This window comes from Rhinoderma darwinii, chromosome 9 (assembly GCF_050947455.1).
Source record: "Rhinoderma darwinii isolate aRhiDar2 chromosome 9, aRhiDar2.hap1, whole genome shotgun sequence".
NCBI lineage: Eukaryota > Metazoa > Chordata > Amphibia > Anura > Rhinodermatidae > Rhinoderma > Rhinoderma darwinii.
The window spans coordinates 59,802,400-59,821,365 of record NC_134695.1 but is presented as its reverse complement, the minus strand read 5'-3'; the positions used below and the strand labels follow the sequence as shown (position 1 = coordinate 59,821,365).

General features: G+C 48.4%; 1 protein-coding gene and 1 long non-coding RNA gene across 6 annotated transcripts in view; one reads left to right on the top strand and one right to left on the bottom strand.

The window, feature by feature from the left end:
- The window catches only part of LOC142660850 (uncharacterized), a 35,033-nt gene extending 20,912 nt beyond the window's left edge, over window positions 1–14,121 (bottom strand). For both annotated transcript variants that reach the window (XR_012850575.1, XR_012850576.1), the window contains exons 1-2: window positions 13,530–14,121; window positions 8,100–8,119 (exon numbers count right to left, since the gene is read on the bottom strand). This is a non-coding gene — a long non-coding RNA (uncharacterized LOC142660850). The remainder of the gene's footprint in view (window positions 1–8,099; window positions 8,120–13,529) is intronic.
- FAR1 (fatty acyl-CoA reductase 1) overlaps window positions 13,295–18,966 on the top strand; it is a 52,645-nt gene continuing 46,973 nt past the window's right edge. Inside the window, exon 1 of one of the 4 annotated variants that reach the window (XM_075837795.1) lies at window positions 13,295–13,679. The gene's annotated coding sequence lies outside the window, so the exon portion shown is untranslated. The remainder of the gene's footprint in view (window positions 13,680–18,966) is intronic. The other 3 variants (XM_075837794.1, XM_075837792.1, XM_075837793.1) reach the window with 3 other exon arrangements.

Sequence of the window (18,966 nt, the reverse complement as noted above, 5' to 3'; positions counted from 1 at the left end):
CTTAGGGCTCCTCTCAAGCAGTGGATGTGAGAAGTGTCAGAAGTTGTGTTATATCCATATCTCCCATGCTTGATTTTGCATAATCACAGTAACAACACAGACTTCACACAACATTGTGGTATTCAAATCCGAGCTCTAAGGCTTAGTATGGCTCTTCTGTATTTATTTTACTAAGTATAGAATGTCTGTTATCATTTTTTCAATCCAGTTTGTCAATGGAACCGTCATCTGTAAGAATGTATATAGAAACTGTGCCATGGGGGCATCACTGGACTATAGAGACTGGCAGTGACTTGTCAATTGTGTCTGTCCCAGTCATGGGATTACTGGGATCTTGTGGGGGGAGAGGTTTACTACACAAACAAAAAATCGACCATAATAGAAGCAGTGAAGGGAGCACACGGATCAAAAAGGAAGAAAGATAATATCAGAGCAGAAACAGTCACAAGTGAATCTAGATGTTCAGACTAAGACCAGATTCACACGAACGAATGCAAACTCGGACGTGAAAAACGGCAATTTTTCACGTTCGAGCTGCATCCATGCGGGACCCGTTTTCATCAATCCCAAAGACTTGAGTATATCGAGGGATACGAGAAAATGGAAGAAAATAGGACATGTTCTAATTTTTCAACGGATCCTTCACACGGTCTGTTGAAACAACGGCCGTGTGAACGGCCCTATCGAAATACATGCGTCCGTGTGACGGCCGTCGTTTTAATGGCCGCCACACGGACGTATACCACAGTCGTTTGAATTCGTCCTTAAGCTTCCACACTCACTCCCACGCCGAGAGAAGGATAATACTGATAACAGGCACCGGCACACATGGGTTTGCCACCTTTTGAGCTCTTATATTCTGGGTCTCAGGGAGACCCATGTTTTTGTTAAAGGGGTTTTCCCATCAAGGCCATTTTTGACATATCTACAGGATATGTCATAAATGTCAGATAGGTGCAGGTCCCACCTCTGGGACCCGCACTGTTAGGGATCTGCCAGGTACTACGTCTAGGTATACTCCTGGGATTAATCAATCCACACCTGAGGCCAGACCTGTTCGACTGACACCATCTCCCACGAACCAGGGTGGCAGGCTCAGGAGTGGGAGAGCCTATCGCGGCCTGGTCAGTCGGAGTTAGCTCCGCCCCCTGTCCTTTATTACCTGCTGTGTTATCCTGGTCCGACTACTCATTCACCGCTCCGTTCCCTCGCGGCGTTCCGTGGGCTACTGCCCCTTCCCTTGCGTGTTCCCTGTTTGTTTTCCCGTGCACTTAGACAGCGTAGGGACCGCCGCCCAGTTGTACCCCGTCGCCTAGGGCGGGTCGTTGCAAGTAGGCAGGGACAGGGCGGTGGGTAGATTAGGGCTCACTTTCCCTTCACCTCCTTCCTGCCGTTACATAATTACAAGCCCATACCTAGTCTACCATTTCTCCTACGCTGACGCTATCATGGACCCCCTTGAGACCCTGACCCAGCAGATGCAGGGCCTCTCCCTACAGGTCCAGGCCCTGGCCCAGAGGGTCAACCAGGGTGACGCTGCCTTAGTAGTTCCCCTCACCTCACCTCTAGAACCCGACCTCAAGTTACCTGACCGGTTCTCAGGGGACTGTAAGACGTTTCTCTCCTTCCGGGAGAGTTGCAGACTGTATTTCCGCCTAAAACCCCACTCCTCAGGTTCCGAGAACCAGCGGGTGGGTATCATCATATCCCGACTCCAGGAAGGGACCCAAGAGTGGGCCTTCTCATTGGCTCCTGACGCCCCTGAACTTTCCTCTGTTGATCGTTTTTTCTCTGCCCTCGGACTCATTTACGACGAGACTGACAGGACTGCCTTAGCCGAGAGTCAGCTGGAGACCTTATGTCAGGGTAGGAGACCGGTTGAGGAATACTGCTCTGATTTTAGAAAGTGGTGCGTAGCTTCTCGGTGGAACGATCCGGCCCTAAGGTGCCAGTTTAGGTTAGGATTATCTGACGCCCTGAAGGATCTGCTGGTTAGCTACCCCTCTTCTGACTCCCTTGACCAGGTTATGGCCCTAGCAGTACGACTTGACCGACGTCTCAGGGAACGTCAGCTTGAGCGCTTCCATGTGCTCCCCTCTGACTTTTCTGCGATCCCCCCCGAGGTCCCGTCTCCTCGCCCCTCCACGGAGGACTCGGAGGTACCTATGCAACCCGGGGCCTCCATGTCCCCTCGACAACGTAGGGAGTTTCGCAGAATGAATGGTCTCTGCTTCTACTGTGGGGACGACAAGCATCTTCTGAACACCTGTCCCAGGCGCAAGAATAAAAAGCCGGAAAACTTCCGCGCCTAAGTGATCATCGGGGAGGTCACTTGGGCGCACAGGTATTTCCTGCTAATGTGAAACGCAATAAAATTTTGCTTCCCTTTCAGGTCTCGTTTGCTGGCCGGTCTGCCACGGGCAGTGCTTTCGTGGATTCTGGCTCATCTGCTAATATCATGTCTGTAGAATTTGCTATGTCTCTTAAGATGCCATTTATTGATTTACCTTATCCTATCCCTGTAGTAGGTATCGACTCAACTCCCCTTGCTAATGGTTATTTTACTCAGCATACTCCTGTTTTTGAACTCCTGGTTGGCTCCATGCATTTGGAGCAGTGCTCTGTACTGGTGATGCAGGGATTATCGTCTGATCTGGTATTAGGTCTTCCCTGGTTGCAGTTGCATAATCCCACGTTTGATTGGAATACTGGGGATCTCACCAAATGGGGTAGTGAATGTCTTATGTCATGTCTTTCGGTTAACTCTATTTCTCCCCGGGAGGAGGTAAACACGCTTCCTGAGTTTGTTCAGGACTTCGCCGATGTGTTTTCTAAGGAGGCCTCCGAGGTGCTGCCCCCTCATAGAGATTACGATTGCGCCATCGATTTGGTGCCTGGTGCCAAGCTTCCTAAGGGTAGGATATTTAATCTTTCATGTCCTGAACGTGAAGCTATGAGGGTGTATATCCAAGAATGCCTGGCCAAGGGTTTCATTCGCCCCTCGACTTCTGCTGTAGGTGCTGGCTTCTTCTTCGTGGGGAAGAAGGATGGTGGTCTTAGGCCGTGCATTGATTATCGTAACCTGAATAAGGTCACTGTAAGGAACCAGTATCCCCTTCCTTTGATTCCGGATCTTTTTAATCAGGTTCAGGGAGCCCAATGGTTTTCTAAGTTCGATCTACGGGGGGCATATAACCTTATCCGCATCAAAGAGGGGGATGAGTGGAAAACTGCGTTCAACACACCCGAGGGTCATTTCGAATACCTGGTCATGCCCTTTGGGTTGTGTAATGCCCCTGCTGTCTTCCAGAATTTTATTAATGAAATCCTGAGAGATTACCTGGGTAATTTTCTTGTTGTGTACCTTGATGACATACTGGTGTTTTCCAAGGACTGGTCCTCCCACGTGGAGCATGTCAGGAAGGTGCTCCAGGTCCTTCGGGAGAATAATCTGTTTGCTAAGACTGAAAAATGTGTCTTTGGGGTACAGGAGATACCATTTTTAGGGCAAATCCTCACTCCTCATGAATTCCGCATGGACCCTGCCAAGGTTCAGGCTGTGGCGGAATGGGTCCAACCTGCCTCCCTTAAGGCGTTACAGTGTTTTTTAGGGTTCGCCAACTATTACAGGAGATTTATTGCCAACTTCTCGGTTGTCGCTAAGCCTCTTACGGACCTTACTCGCAAGGGTGCTGATGTCCTCCATTGGCCCCCTGAGGCCGTCCAGGCTTTTGAGACCCTCAAGAAGTGCTTTATCTCGGCCCCCGTGCTGATTCAGCCCAACCAAGAGGAGCCATTTATTGTGGAGGTTGACGCATCCGAGGTGGGAGTGGGGGCCGTCTTGTCCCAGGGTACCAGCTCCCTCACCCATCTCCGCCCCTGTGCTTACTTCTCTAGGAAGTTTTCGCCCACGGAGAGTAATTATGATATTGGCAACCGCGAACTTCTAGCCATTAAATGGGCTTTTGAAGAGTGGCGGCACTTCCTGGAGGGGGCCAGACACCAGGTAACGGTCCTTACGGATCACAAGAATCTGGTTTTCCTAGAATCGGCCCGGAGGCTTAATCCTAGACAAGCTCGGTGGGCACTATTCTTTACCAGATTTAATTTCTTGGTTACCTATAGGGCTGGGTCCAAGAATATTAAGGCTGATGCCCTGTCACGTAGTTTCATGGCCAATCCTCCTTCCGAGAAGGATCCTGCTGGTATTTTACCCCCTGGTATAATCGTTTCTGCCACGGATTCTGATTTAGCTTCTGATATCGCGGCTGATCAGGGTGCAGCTCCCGGGAACGTCCCTGGGGACAAACTGTTTGTTCCCCTGCAATACCGGCTAAGGGTACTCAGGGAAAACCATGACTCCGCTCTATCTGGTCATCCTGGCATCTTGGGCACCAAACACCTCATTACCAGAAACTATTGGTGGCCTGGGTTGCCTAAAGACGTTAGGGCTTACGTCGCCGCTTGTGAGGTTTGCGCTAGGTCCAAAACCCCTAGGTCCCGACCTGCGGGCCTACTACGTTCCTTGCCCATTCCCCAGAGACCTTGGACCCATATCTCCATGGATTTTATCACCGATTTGCCTCCATCTCAGGGCAAGTCGGTGGTGTGGGTGGTAGTAGACCGCTTCAGCAAGATGTGCCACTTTGTGCCCCTTAAGAAGCTACCTAACGCCAAGACGTTAGCTTCTTTGTTTGTGAAACACATCCTGCGTCTCCATGGGGCCCCAGTCAATATCGTTTCTGACAGACGGGTACAATTTGTTTCCTTATTTTGGAGAGCCTTTTGTAAAAAGTTGGAGATTGATCTGTCCTTCTCCTCCGCCTTCCATCCCGAAACTAATGGCCAAACGGAAAGGACTAACCAATCCCTGGAACAATATTTAAGGTGTTTCATCTCTGACTGTCAATTCGATTGGGTCTCATTCCTTCCCCTTGCTGAATTTTCCCTGAATAACCGGGTCAGTAACTCGTCAGGGGTCTCCCCGTTTTTCTGTAATTTCGGGTTTAACCCAAGGTTCTCCTCCGCTTCCCCTGGTTGTTCCAATAATCCTGAGGTAGAGGATGTTCATCGGGAACTGTGCACTGTCTGGGCCCAGGTTCAGAAGAACCTAGAGGCGTCCCAGAGCGCACAAAAGATTCAGGCGGATAGTAGACGTTCTGCGAACCCCCGGTTTGTTGTCGGGGATTTGGTCTGGTTGTCGTCCAGGAACTTGCGCCTTAAGGTCCCGTCCAGGAAGTTTGCTCCCCGATTTATTGGACCTTATAAGATCATTGAAGTCCTCAACCCTGTATCCTTCCGTCTGGAGCTGCCCCCATCCTTTCACATACATGACGTCTTCCATGCCTCCCTCCTTAAACGCTGCTCCCCCTCGAGGAAACCTCCTGTTCCCGTTCTCACCCCTGAGGGGGTGGAATTCGAGGTGGCCAAGATTATGGACAGTAGGATGGTCCAGGGCTCCCTCCAGTACCTGGTCCATTGGAGAGGATACGGGCCGGAGGAGAGGACTTGGGTACCTGCCCGTGATGTTCACGCTGGGGTATTGATCAGGAGGTTCCACCTTCTCTTCCCTACTAAACCGGGTCCTCTTAGTAAGGGTCCGGTGGCCCCTCATAAAAGGGGGAGTACTGTTAGGGATCTGCCAGGTACTACGTCTAGGTATACTCCTGGGATTAATCAATCCACACCTGAGGCCAGACCTGTTCGACTGACACCATCTCCCACCAACCAGGGTGGCAGGCTCAGGAGTGGGAGAGCCTATCGCAGCCTGGTCAGTCGGAGTTAGCTCCGCCCCCTTTCCTTTATTACCTGCTGTGTTCTCCTCCTCAGTGCTTGTAATTCTTCTGGATTCCTGGCCCCACTGCTGCTTGCTCCAGCCTGCTTCTGCCTTGCTGCTGTTCTGCTTAACCTGCTTTGCTTTGCCTCCGGCTTGCTTCCTCCTCCGTGCTCACTTGGGTATACTCCACCTTATCCTGGTCCGACTACTCATTCACCGCTCCGTTCCCTCGCGGCATTCCGTGGGCTACTGCCCCTTCCCTTGCGTGTTCCCTGTTTGTTTTCCCGTGCACTTAGACAGCGTAGGGACCGCCGCCCAGTTGTACCCCGTCGCCTAGGGCGGGTCGTTGCAAGTAGGCAGGGACAGGGAGGTGGGTAGTTTAGGGCTCACTTTCCCTTCACCTCCTTCCTGCCGTTACACGCACCTATCTAGAATGGGGCCCCCTAAACCCATTCTACCTTTTTCTGCTCACGCTGCCTCCCGACCACTTCCTGGCTATATAGTCGGGAGTTACGAAAACAGAGTATTTCCCTGAGCTACGCTGTTTCCACAAGTCCCATTAAACTGAATGGTAGTTATGGAAACAGCGTGGCTCGCACGCTACGCTGCTTCCGTAACTACCATTCACTACTATGGGAGTTACGGAAACAGCGTAGCTCAGGGACCTACGCTGTTTAATTCTTCATGGTCGGAAATCACACACTTCAGTCGCAGCAGAGCGGGGTTTATGGGGCCCCATTCTAGAAGTAGGAGCGGTGGGACCCGCCTCTATCTGACATTTATGACATGTCCAGTGAATATGTCATAAATGTCCCTAATGGGAAAACCACTTTAAAGAAGTATTTTAATTCTAGACATTTATAGTAAATCAGAACAATAAGTCATAAATGTCTGATAGGCGGGAACACATGTCTGGGACACCCACTTATCGGAACTATAGGGCCCTTCTGATCCTCAATTTGCATTAGAAACCGACCATTAGTGGCCACAATAAGGGGGAGAAAAGAGAGCCAGTCACTCTTTACATTATAGTCTATAGGAGTTCTAGAACATCTGAGCAAGCGCCATTCAACTTTTAATGCAAATAAATGTCACGACCCCTATTTTTCCCACTAGGAAGCACAGCTATAGTGGGCGCAGAGGTAGCAGTGGCACCCAGGCATTGGTGCCTAAGGGGGGCCAGAAGGTCCCTTTCTCCTGTGTGTTTCTATCAGGTAAACTGCGGTGACATCACAAGTATGTTTCAGTAAGGCAAATAGATGTGACGTCACAACTGTGTTTTTGTCAGTTGTACTGTTGTGACATTACAAGTGAGTTTTCAGGTAAGTGGCGATGACATCACAAGAATGTCTCAGTCAGCTGCTGTGATGTCACAAATGGGTTTAGTCAGGTAAATGGCTGTGATATCACAAGTGGGTTTTATTCAGAAAACATGCTGTGACATCACAAGTGTGTATCGCTACGGTAGGCTGCTGTGACATCACAACTAGCTTTAGTCAGGTAAGCAGGTGTGACAGTACAACGGTGTTTCTGTCAGGTAACTGCTGTGGCATCACAAGTGGGTTTAATCAGCTAAATGGCTGTGACATCAGTGGGCTTCAGGCAGGTAACATGCTGTGACATCACAAGCATGTATCACTTAGGTAAGCAGCTGTGACATCACAAATGTGTTTCCTCAAGTAACTAATGTGATCGGCCGAGGTGCCGACATTCAATTTATGTAGGTAGAACCGCCATTTACCTGCCAAAATGGACATCGTCAATCATTTGATAAACTCATCGATCTGCGGTAAAACTACATTTCAGGGCGTTTTTCGGCCAGACAGTATATGTGTGTACCCTAAGCATGAATGTTGCTCAGAGGAATAACTAGACCTTCATTCACTCGTTTCCAAATTTTTATGTCTGACCGCTACTCCCAGCCTATATGATACACCCCCATTCCTGGGTACAGGGTGGGTAATAAACTTATACGGTACTTTTGGCATCCCAGATCTAATGAAAATAATATACAATGAAAACGAGAGGGTTAATGCAACTTGGAACATTCTCTTGCCAACGAAAAACCTCCCATGGGGGCACTTGTATACATTATCACACTAAAGATCCCAACTAGGTAATGTCATGCCGTAAGTACAGAAGCGGTTTGTCAGCACGGATTGTTAACACGTAAGTACTGTAAATACTGATGAACACGGAGAAATGGAAATCTCTAGAGAGCAGTGAAACTGGAGTCTATAAAGAGCCCCACGTCCAAACTTCTTTCCGATCTGGTGAAATCAGACTATAAATTTCTACATATGTTCTGGATGCCGTGGTTTACCTGCAGTGCTATGCAAAACCCTAGAAAACACAAGAGGAGATCACAATTAGTTGCTCCAAATGACCAACTCAGCTCTGCTACATTTGGATGTTATATCCTGCCAGTGCATTCTGTGCTTTGCGCCTCTGTAAAATGTCACATTGCATTTTATCATGATTGGTTTCTCTTTTTCTCTGATTGGCGCGTGGTCACATTTCTTATTGTATTATTGGCAGGAACACGCCTCAGGCGGTTTTTAAATCAGTGAAAATTAACACAATATTTCTGTCCTTGGTGGATTTAAACTTTAGTGCCTAAACTTAATTAAAATGTAACTAAACTTTTAAAAAACCTTAAACGTGTCATAGTGACATGTCAGAAGTTTTGATTGGTGGAGGTCCGAGCACTGAGACCCCCCCAATCGCTAAAACGAAGCTGCAGAAATGCTTTGCTGAGCGCTGAGCCGCTTCATTTCTGATCAGTTTACCTCGGATTGGTGTACGGGCTCAATAGAAAATCTATGAGTCCATACACCACCCGCTCGGCTTTCCGAAGAGAGATCAGAACGAAGCGGCACAGCGCTCACCTGAGCACTTCTGCTGCTTCGTTTTAGTGCTTGGACCTCCACCGATCAAAACTTCTGACATGTCAAAAGTTTTTTTTACCCTTTGGCCCCATGCACACGACAGCAAAAAACCTCCGTTTTTGCGGACCGCAATAACGGAGCCATTCACTTTCATTGAACACTGACACCTTTCCGTAGCACTACGGAAGGGTGTCAGTGCCGTGGAAATGTTCCGGGAATTATGGAACATGTCCGTTCTCTCGCATTTTGCGGGCCGTGCTCCCATACTTTGTATGGGAGCACGGCCCGAAAATGCGGCTGTCAGTCAGCGGCCAGCCGTGCCCGCAATCGCGGGCCGTGATTGCGGGCACGGTCGTGTGCATGGGGCCTAACACGATGGTTTATGTGGCAAAGCCAGCGTCCCCAGTAATCTGCTTTATGCCCATCTCTGGCGGCCGTACAGCGGCCATATTTTAGGGTCCGTATTATGGCTGCAAAATCGGAAATTGCTCAACCCTACTAAATCGAACTTATAGGGCGATCTAAAGGAATCTATACACATTGGATGAAAGTCTTTCGAACATACAATCTAAAGTTTATGGGGTGTCCCGACTCTCCGCCAACGGCAAATGTCAGGGGGGGAATTCAACATTCTCAGCCCTTTGATCCTCAGGGCAGAGCGTAGATTTTGGAGGAGCAGTCAGGGGAGATAGCTGGTAGCCAAAAGTACAGACGGCTGATCGCTATCTCAAGTGTATGGTCAGCTTAAAGAGAGGCTGTTATCACATTTTCGCTGCCCCTCTTCTCCATAGGGATTGATATGGAGCCTAAATGATTACATATTATGGACCCGTAGACTCTGTATGAATACCAGACTTATGGCACATAATAAAATTGGAGGCACAGGTTATGGGCACCGTATTATAAATTAGAAATTCGGCATTTAAAAAGGCAAGAAAATATTTTGGTACAATTTGACTGATTCTATCCTTTCAGATGACATAAGAAATTCTCCATACAGTAGTTAGAGGATAATAAATATATATATATATATATGGAGAGAGACACCTCACTTTCATTGCCGGTTATGGAGAAGGGAAGATGAGGGTAGTAGTTTATGAGGGAGCACAACGAGATGAGGACATTTATTTTTCCTCTGCAGCTGCGCAGTTTTAAGGCTATGTTCAGATGTTGCGGAATGATTAGGGATTTTCAGTGTGGATTCTGCAACGAAAATCCACAACCTCATGTAATGGAAAACATCACCGTCAGCGTGGGCATCACGACCTAGTGATCCTTTTCCAGACTGCAGCATGCTTATTCTGTTGTGGAAATGTCATGGATTTTCATTGTATAGCGTGACATCGGTGACAAGATTAGGACAAATTTTAAACATTTAAAAACGAAAAATGATTAAAAGCAAAAGTAGAAAAAAAGAGAAGAGAAGAAGGGCTCTGAATGAAAACCACGCATTGACTGAGTAGATAGGGGTGGCATTTATTTGACGTTTTGGGATTTGCACAGACGGCCACTCGGCTTTCCTGAGTCCTGTGAGGTTTGTAGTGCCCACTGCTACTAATGTCCACGGACTAGGTCAGAAGATTGTCCGCTGGAAAAACTTGGCTCTGTGGCTGACTTTACTATGGGGGCACTATGGTTGTGGTTATGGAGCATGGTGGCTTGTTAAGCACTGTGCCTGTCATTGTGGGGTTTATGGCTGATCTGTTATGAGGGCACTGCTGCTATGGAGCTTGTTTTGTAGTGTTGGCACTGTGTCATTATAGGGGCACTGTGGTTGTCGTCATGGGGGCACAGTGCCTGTCTTTATAGGGGCACTGAGGCTGTCGTCAAGGCAGCACTGTGGCTGTTAAGGGTGGGCATCGTGGCTGTCGTTCTTTGTGGGCACCGTAGAGGTCGTTCTGGGGGGCACCGTGGCTGGCTTGGTCAGAGGAATAGAGGGGGCACAGGGTGTAACGTAGAGGAATAGAGGGGGCACAGGGTGTAACATATAGGAATAGAGGGGACACAGGGTGTAATGTATATGAATAGAGGGGGCACATGGTGTAATGTATATGAATAGAGGGGGCACAGGGTGTAACTTATATGAATAGAGGGGGCACAGGGTGTAATGTATAGGAATAGAGGGGGCACAGGGTGTAATGTATAGGAATAGAGGGGGCACAGGGTGTAACGTATAGGAATAGAGGGGGCACAGGGTGTAACGTATAGGAATAGAGGGGGCACAGGGTGTAACGTAGAGGAATAGAGGGGGCACAGGGTGTAACATATAGGAATAGAGGGGACACAGGGTGTAATGTATAGGAATAGAGGGGGCACATGGTGTAATGTATATGAATAGAGGGGGCACAGGGTGTAACTTATATGAATAGAGGGGGCACAGGGTGTAATGTATAGGAATAGAGGGGGCACAGGGTGTAATGTATAGGAATAGAGGGGGCACAGGGTGTAACGTATAGGAATAGAGGGGGCACAGGGTGTAACGTATAGGAATAGAGGGGGCACAGGGTGTAACGTATAGGAATAGAGGGGGCACAGGGTGTAACGTATAGGAATAGAGGGGGCACAGGGTGTAACTTATATGAATAGAGGGGGCACAGGGTGTAACTTATATGAATAGAGGGGGCACAGGGTGTAATGTAGAGGAATAGAGGGGGCACAGGGTGTAACGTATATGAATAGAGGAGGCACAGGGTGTAACGTATATGAATAGAGGGGGCACAGGGTATAATGTAGAGGAATAGAGGGGGCACAGGGTGTAACGTATATGAATAGAGGAGGCACAGGGTGTAATGTAGAGGAATAGAGGGGGCACAGGGCGTAATGTAGAGGAATAGAGGGGGCACAGGGTGTAATGTAGAGGAATAGGGGGGGCACAGGGTGTAATGTAGAGGAATAGAGGGGGCACAGGGTGTAATGTAGAGGAATAGGGGGGCACAGGGTGTAATGTAGAGGAATAGAGGAGGCACAGGGTGTAATGTAGAGGAATAGAGGGGGCACAGGGTGTAACGTATATGAATAGAGGAGGCACAGGGTGTAATGTAGAGGAATAGAGGGGGCACAGGGCGTAATGTAGAGGAATAGAGGGGGCACAGGGTGTAATGTAGAGGAATAGGGGGGGCACAGGGTGTAATGTAGAGGAATAGAGGGGGCACAGGGTGTAATGTAGAGGAATAGGGGGGCACAGGGTGTAATGTAGAGGAATAGAGGAGGCACAGGGTGTAATGTAGAGGAATAGAGGGGGCACAGGGTGTAATGTAGAGGAATAGAGGGGGCACAGGGTGTAACGTATATGAATAGAGGAGGCACAGGGTGTAATGTAGAGGAATAGAGGGGGCACAGGGTGTAACGTATATGAATAGAGGAGGCACAGAGTGTAACGTATATGAATAGAGGGGGCACAGGGTGTAACGTATATGAATAGAGGGGGCACAGGATGTAACGTATATGAATAGAGGGGGCACAGGATGTAACGTATATGAATAGAGGGGGCACAGGATGTAACGTATATGAATAGAGGGGGCACAGGGTGTAACGTATATGAATAGAGGGGGCACAGGGTGTAATGTATGGGAATAGAGGGGGCACAGGATGTAACGTATATGAATAGAGGGGGCAGAGGGTGTAATGTATATGAATAGAGGGGGCAGAGGGTGTAATGTATATGAATAGAGGGGGCACAGGATGTAACGTATATGAATAGAGCGGGCACAGGGTGTAATGTATATGAATAGAGGGGGCAGAGGGTGTAATGTATATGAATAGAGGGGGCACAGGATGTAACGTATATGAATAGAGGGGGCACAGGGTGTAATGTATATGAATAGAGGGGGCACAGGGTGTAACGTATATGAATAGAGGGGGCACAGGGTGTAATGTATATGAATAGAGGGGGCAGAGGGTGTAATGTATATGAATAGAGGGGGCACAGGATGTAACGTATATGAATAGAGGGGGCACAGGATGTAACGTATATGAATAGAGGGGGCACAGGATGTAACGTATATGAATAGAGGGGGCACAGGGTGTAACGTATATGAATAGAGGGGGCACAGGATGTAACGTATATGAATAGAGGGGGCACAGGATGTAACGTATATGAATAGAGGGGGCACAGGATGTAACGTATATGAATAGAGGGGGCACAGGATGTAACGTATATGAATAGAGGGGGCACAGGATGTAACGTATATGAATAGAGGGGGCACAGGGTGTAACGTATATGAATAGAGGGGGCACAGGATGTAACGTATATGAATAGAGGGGGCACAGGGTGTAATGTATGGGAATAGAGGGGGCACAGGGTGTAATGTATGGGAATAGAGGGGGGCACGGTCATATTTCAGGGCATGACATATCTGTAAGTAATTACTGTGTGTGTACTGCAGCTATAGTCAGCGGCTGTTTTGGTGTCCAGTAATAACATCATACTGCTGCCAGCATTGTGACTTGATATAAAGAACAGCATTTTGGGTATTTCCCAGAATCCTGCTGTTTTCTCGGTGACATCAGTGATTCCCGGCAGCCCTCACATCGGCCGTAGGCGCGTCTTACGTTACACACTGAGCCGCTGATGATACACTGATCCCGCTCTTTGGTTGCTCCGCATTAACGGTTGCTAAGGTAACCGTCCCATAATCCTTCACGTCCCTATAAGATCGCGCTTCTCGCCCTTCTTATTAACCCCCTTGTAGCCGTGGCGTTCTCAGCCCCCTCAGCTCATCTTGTCTCGATTCTCCATCATTCTTCCACCCTTTACCCATCATCCTCTGCTGAGTCTCCCGCCCGGTCCCCGGGTGTCGGATGGGTGGGGTCCCCCTCCTTCATTTACCAGAAGATCATCCAATCACAGGGCGGAGTTTACTTGCCTGTTCCATGACGTACTGAGCATTCTTCCAATCAGCGCGGAGTTAGGCGTGGCTGCCGGCTGAGGGAGAGGACGGGCAACGCGGCCTGAAAGCTGGTGTGTCAGTTGAGGAAAGGCGAGAAGAGCGAGTGTTGCTGCAGCCGGGGTTGAGGTAAATGGGTTGTCACGGTGGTGGAGTGCAGGCTGGAGAGGGGCATGGCTGGGCGAGGGCAGGTGTGATGCCCCTCAGGGTGGTCTCAGGTCACTCTTCTGTCATTCATCCCCATGTAGCGTGCAGTAACTGTTCTCCATCCGGCCTGGCAGCGGCTCGTGTACAGCGCCCCCTCTCATCTATCACCTTCATTGACTGTCTCCTCCACACCCCACTTACTGCTCCGCCAGAATGTGTCTTTATCCTCTGCTGACCCCTATAGCAGTGATCACCCACTTAAAGGGCATGTCCATTCGCAATCTAATCTAAAACTAGCCATTGATTCGACCTCTATAGAAAAGATTGCTCAGAGGATTCCAAATATCTGTTCCTGGGAAAGCTGGATGACCACCGCTCTCAGTGCTGACTGCTGGAGTTGCCCATTATCACTTTTTTTTTTTTTTTTTTAAGCCCTGGGGGTCCCTTTAAAACTGTTTTCTTAACACCCAGTTTTCCTTTGACACCGGTTTAACCCATTGTAGCCCTAGCCAGCCTGGTGTCTGAGGAACACCCAGTGTGGGTATCAGGGGCACGGCACTTGTGGATCCCAGTGATCCTGCCCCCCCCCCCCTAATAAAAGTGATTACAAAGCTGCAGACAGAGGCCCCAAGGCCTCTCTATATGAGAGCCCTAATACTGCCCCCTATGGGCTTCAAAAGTTACATTTACATTACTATCTGTCAAGTTACCAGGCAGCTATGGCGCCGCTTATCTCCGAGGATCCGACAGGTGGAATTCGAGCTGTCCCCGTGGTAATGACGTTAGCGGATCCCTCTCGTTCTGACTGTGGGGTTTCCAGTTTTGTAGGCCACAATAACTTCATGTCCCCCCAGGGCTCTTATCCAGTCCTTCCTGTCAATCATCTCCTTGGCCGCTCCCATTTCTAGTTTCTCCAGATTCCATTCACTTCCCTGTCTGTCTTCTCCGCCCATACACGATTGTATGGCTGGGGTTCTTCTGTCTTTAAAATGTCCTTGGCCCCTCGTTCCTCTACCCACAATCTTAGACGTCACTCTTGTATTCTCGCGCTTGCCCATTTTTCTTCCGGTGTTTGGGTTTACGTCAAGGCTGCCAGCAATCGGTGGTTCCCCAGAAGATGAGACTACTAGATGAGCATGCTGGGAGTTAGTGTCATAGCAGGTGGAGAGCCAAACATTTCAGCTTCGGTTTTATTGACAGACCTGTATGGGAGAGTCTCTGCTACGTGTGACCGGCCCTCTTTTAGGGATTATTTTTATAGGATTATAAAGCAATTACCTAATAAACGACTTGATGATCTACTAAATGATGTTATATGGCCGCCATAAACTCACTTTTATTGATTGGACGTGTCAATCCCTATCTTGCTGCCGGAGTGGAATTCTCCATACAATATCTGCTGTGGGTCTAAGCACTGGCCTATTCTAGTATAGAGAACTGCTGCAATACCAGACACGGCCTATGGACAAGAGTGGTGCTGTTTCAGAAAAAAAAAGCAGATCCTGTATTTAATCCTCGTGTGAATTGGATGCACTTCTGTGGACTGAAAGATTGTAACACGGATGCCGCCCATGCAATGTTTCCTGGGGAATTCTTTTTTTTTTTTTTGCTTCCTAATCCTGCGGCCATGCTTGTGGTGTCGCATTCATGCGGTCGTGTGATCGTCCATGACCAATGTTTGATGAATGGAATGATTGTATTCTTCAAATGGTGCCTCTGGGTAATACCTGCCCCGTTCTGTTGGTGCACTTGGCACAGTTAGCTTGGTATTGCTTGGCAGATGTTGCGGATCTTTCTACTATATTCTTACAACGATAAAACTATTTTCCAGAGTATATTGGTGAAGTGCTTGCATAGCAGGATAGGTGATAAATATCTGATCGGGGGGAGGTCCGACTTCTTGGGCCCGCATCGATCACCAGAACGGGGTTACCTTGCTGTCCCTGGGAGCCCCATAGGAATGGAGCGGTACTGCACATTCTCAGCCACCACTCCCATTAATTTCTATGGGGCTGTTGTAGATCGCGCTCGGCAGCCCGATTATAAATGAATGGAGCGGTGGTAGAGCATGCGCAGTACCGCTCCATTCCTATGGGGCTCCTAGGAACGGCAAGGTAAGCTCGTGATCAGTGGGGGTCCCAGCAGTCAGACCCCCACCGATCAGATATTTATCACCTATCCTGTGGATAGGTGATGGCTAATGGTTATGGGAAAACCCCTTTAAATTGGTGGGGGGGGGGGCTTGGTTGTTCAAGGAATTCTCTTATATTATAAGTTTGGGACATCTGTTTGCTTCCGAAGAAGCTGCAATTCTGCGAGAGGTGTCCGTCCTACAGGGACCGATCTGCGGCCAGTGAGGCAGTGATATCGGTGTTTGGAGCATCTGGTGGCACGGACCTGCGTGGCCCATGCGTCTGCGATGGGTAGTGTGAACCCCGACCTTACTCCCCCTCTATACGGAAGCGGAAAGAAGCTCTGGGCCAAAAGTCCTTACAAGAGCTGGGTCGGCGTCCATATCACAAACTAACCAGGCAAATGTGTGGGAAAGCTGTGTGACAACTCCTGTGGTCGCCATCAGAGCCAATGAGCATGGTAATGCCACGTGGGTACAGTATGGATCTGCCGCTCTATGTGGACGTCAGGGCATGCTAGGAGCCACAGTTTGCAGACTACTACCATAGACTACGTTCTGCTGTGTTGTAATCCGATCGGTGCGGGTCTGACTCCCGGTACCCCCCTAAGAAATCAGCTGACTTCAGGGGTTGCGGTGTTTGTCGCCGCGGCCTCTTCAGTGTTTACCAGGCACAGCGCCATTACTTGAATAGGACCGGAACTGAAATTCTAGGCACAGCCGCTCCAGAAGCGCCCAGCGCTGTGCCTCAGGAGACGGACCCCCCCCCGCCGATCTGATATTCATGGCCTATCCTAAGGATAGGCCGTCAATATAAAATGCCCGGAGAACCCCTCTTAAAGGGAACCCGTCACCAGCATCTCACCTATTGAACTTTTACTTATCCCTCATTGGCCGCTGCTATCAAAAGTTCATTACTGTTATCCCTGCTCCTAAACTCCTTCACCGACACTAAATAACGGTCTGCAAACATTTCACGCCTTTTTATTGTAATCGGGCGTCCCTTCGTGCGCACACCCCAGAAGAGGACATCAATGCACAAGAGCGGGATTTTGTGTGCTGGGGGTAGGCGAGGAGCTGTCAATCAAAAGTAAGGAGGCCGGGTAACTCGGAAAGACTTGACAAATGAAGATATGACTTTTATGCTTATTCGCATACGGCACGGGAACATTAAAGAACTGAATACTAAAGCTACAGAGACGAGTAAGAAGACCATTTTTTAGGTTATATAGAAATGATTTTTCACCCTCTACCACCAGGGATTGCTGGATTAATAGGTGAAATGCTGGTGACAGGTTCCCTTTAAATGGGGTTTCACAATCCCGTCTGCTACAAAGTGACGCTGCAATGACCATTACGGTAACGCTTGGACCCGGCCTGATTTTATTTTACGGATATGTATATAATTTAATTTTTTATTTTTTATTTTTTTTACATGTTGTAAAAGCCTCTTGAATTCTCTTGTGACTTGTTTGTTCCTCCCTTGTTTGACTTGAGATGTCTTCCAAAGTGTTTATTTTTGTGATTCCACTTAACCCTTCAGCAAAGACCCCTCAGCATGAATACTTTTACAACTTTTTTTTATTTTTTCTTCTCCCTTATTGCTCCAATGCATGTAAAATAATTGAATAAAATTGTCAAGTGGTGTTGAAAACATCCTACCGTTTTGTGTCTACAGCTTCTATGCAGACCTATGTGTCTCCATGGTAAACAAACGTCATGTAGTCCGCAGTCATGGTACTTTCATCCGCCTCCTCTTCCACTGTCAGTGAGTTGTGTGATGCAGGGGACAAATGGCTAGGGTGACACAGGGTAGACTACACATGGTTTGTTTGTAGTCTGCAGCCATGGATATACCTAGGACTGCATAGAAGCTGTATACACAAACCGGCAGGATATTTATTAAGACCATTTGCAAAGTTGCTTAATTTTTTTTTCAAATTTGAAATGCATTGAAGCAATAGAGAAAAATGGTTGCAAAATGGACCTTCCCTTTAACTCCAGTTTAATTAGAAAATCCTTTTAGATTCTTCTATGGAGGAATATTTAATGCGCACTCCATGTCCTATACTAGGTCCGTGCACCACTGTCACATGGATAGCTTGACCCTTATTGGCCATAGAAGGATACATAAGATCTCATCTACCGCTGTATATAGCGAGGAGCTGACCGACCGTCTCCTCTGCTTGTGGCTTTGACCTTGATTTTCTGTTGAAGAGACAAAACTACATAAAGCCCCCCCCCCCCCACCCATTCTGCCGTCATTCCCACTGCTTTTACACGAGCCAATGATCGGGGCAAATGAGCGTTGATATGAATGACCGTTCCTGATTATTGCGCACTGATAACGAGCAAACCCTTGTTTGCCGGCTAATCGTATCATTTATGCAGCACAAAATATTATCGTAGTCTGCAGCACGTCTCCCTGTGTACGGCCTTATGCACATGACAGTGTTCTTCATGCTCCATAATTCCCGGAATAGTTCTCCGGCACGGACACTCACCCGTTGCGATACGGAAAGGTGTCCGCGGCCAATAGAACTGAATGGGTCCGTAATTGCGGAGAATTTTTACGTTCGTGTGCATCGGTCCTTAACTGGGAGACATGAGGGGAAAGTATGGGGACGAACGGTCGTAGTAATGATTGCTCCTACCTCTACATTACCGTTTTCCTTGCGAAAGGAGCAAACGAGCGCCGATCAACAAGCTGTCTTTTTGCGGGTTCTGTGTTTTTACGACCCTTTTAAAGGGACCCTTACAGCACATGCCCTTAGGGTGGATTCACACACAGCCTTTTTAATGGCTCTTTTTGCAACGCCACAAATCAAAACTCTGTAATTAGTGAATTTTATATTTGGGCGCACAAAAAAAATTGGGAAAACCGCAGAACCTTCTGACATATGCCGACACTTTCTCATCGCTGGGGGTCCTACTACTGTGACCCCTCCCCACTGGCGAGACAAACGAAAAAAGAGGCATTGGTCAAATCTACCGTTATATCTTCACAAGCTCCATCACCTCTCTTCCTGAACCTATATACGTATATGGCTGCTGAATGCAATCTTTCCAGAAACTCCTGTTGACTATTGCATTACACGTCACAAACCTCTAGCCCGCAGCAGCCTGGAGTCACGGGCA